This window comes from Haplochromis burtoni, unplaced genomic scaffold, assembly GCF_018398535.1.
Source record: "Haplochromis burtoni strain Fernald_Lab_line unplaced genomic scaffold, NCSU_Asbu1 Contig_2240, whole genome shotgun sequence".
In the NCBI taxonomy this organism is placed as follows: Eukaryota; Metazoa; Chordata; class Actinopteri; order Cichliformes; family Cichlidae; genus Haplochromis; species Haplochromis burtoni.
The window spans coordinates 10,366-12,609 of record NW_024584601.1 but is presented as its reverse complement, the minus strand read 5'-3'; positions in this window follow the sequence as shown (position 1 = coordinate 12,609).

Sequence of the window (2,244 nt, the reverse complement as noted above, 5' to 3'; positions counted from 1 at the left end):
TAACACACACACCCGACACCGCCAAAATCGAGGGCTAATCACGGCTACAGGCCACGGCGATTGCAACAGCACGGAATGCCTTTCATTTCGTAATGTCAGATAACTGAAAATGTCAGTCACACACACACAGACATTCCCATACCATCCATCATCCATGTGCATTGATGCTAAACAATGAGGTTCAGCCTCAGATTGAAACTGCAGGAACTATGCCCCAGTGAGTCCTGAAATGAAGCTGCCAGCATCAGGATACAGTGCCAAACTGAAAAAATCTCTCCTTTTTTACCCACCAGATCCTCCATGATGAAAGCCATCACTTATTGGCAGCATTGCCTTCACAGATCAAGCTGAGATTGAGCTGATCGTATTAGTTATTAACATCACATAACAAAAACAGAAACAAATATGATCATAGTTAAATACAACCTCAGACCAGCATCCAGATAAAGGACAACAAAAGCAGCACTTAAAAAAAATAATGCATCATCAGCACTGTGATGTGAAAGTTAAAACAGGGTAGGACCCAAATGCAGACTCTCGGATGTGAAAAATTAACTTAAAAAAAAAAAAGCTTTATTGCTGAAATGAGTGAGTACAGGAAATAAACTGGAATTTCTAGGAGCTAAACACCAAGAGAACACACAGCTGGTATGAAAGAGATCGCAACACGGGTCAGAGGAAGACGCTAGCTGTGTCCAAATTCACTGGCCTCATTATCACGTTACAGCAAAAAACCTGTCACTTTCTTACAATATAAATATTATATCATATGAATGTGATAATTATGTATATTGTAATAATGTGATATTATGTTGTTCAAACATAAAAGGTATATTGTACTAACATGATAGTATATCATACAAACATGAAAAGTATATTGTTAGAACAATAAACTTTTCAAGTTATAACGTGATATAGCTCTATTTTTCTTTTGCCTGGGTGGCAGCTCTACACTTCCGTAGGTTTTCATAGCTTGTATCTAGTCAAGTAAACCTGTTGAAATTAACTAACTTCATTTTTACTGATCTCTGTTTGTTTGTTTTCTCACAGTGTTAAATATAAAAATTCTTGTACTGCAAGGCCAGTTGATTTGACACTTATTTTCTCTGTGTTAGTTTTGTGTATATAGTGTATTATTTGGTATAGACTGCACTATTTTCACTCTATTGTGCTGCTTAAACAGAACAATTTCCCTTGTAGGATCAAGAAAGTATCAATCTATCTATCTATCTTCAGCAGAAGCATTGGAAAACTTTTAGAAATATTATGTCATCTGGCAGTACCTGATTTAAATACATTTAGACTTGGTAACTTAAGTTAACAAGACAGATCAACCCAACAGATTTAAGTTACACATAACACACAATAGGAAAAACTAACTTGCACAGTAACTGTATCGGCTTTTGTGTGTGTGCTTAGTTTTGTAATAAATAAATGAACCCACATTCATGTTTAAAGAAACCTAATCAGACATGGCTTATTCCATGGTGCATACTATAGCTGCATGTGATACCGTCACGTTACCTCTAGCGTTGGTAGCGGACTAATACGGGAGCAAGCACCAACAGTAGTTGGTACATGAGATGGGAAAGCTTTAATTCTGCCCCTGTTAGACTCTGTTACTGCTGCTTGCAAGGACACATGTGGTCATTGACCCGTCCTGCCCCAGTCCTAGAATTTGCCATTAAACTGAGAAACAATTACCAAACATAATTTTATTTCCAGATAACAAATTATCAAAACACTATACAAACATGCAAAAATAAATAATAAATTGCAAACCAATTATATACATTTTTTTCTTTCTTTTTTTTTTAAGAGAATAACTTTGGGGGGTTGGGGGGTGGTCTAAAGGGCGCTGCCCCACCTGCCCATATGAACCAACCAAACCTGGTCTAGAGAAGTCTCATCCACCATGTTTGGCGCTGAGCTCCTTTATGGTACTCAGTAATAATAATCGCATTCTATTGCAACTAAGCATAACTGAAGTGTGTTTCAGGTTTTTAACCACAGTTTTCTGCATGGAGATTGGTAAGCTTTTTCGTTTTTTTTTTTAATGCTCTCTATAGGGCTTCGGAGTTGACGTCACGCCGCAATGCATTGTGGGAGCGCAGCTCCATTTTCGGGGTCTACGATCCAAACAAATACACTGTATTGGAACGGCGACTACGACAAGAAACACGCTTAAAAGCAGCTCGAAAGAAAACGGACGGTATAGAGATCGATTGCGTCCAGAGGCGAAGC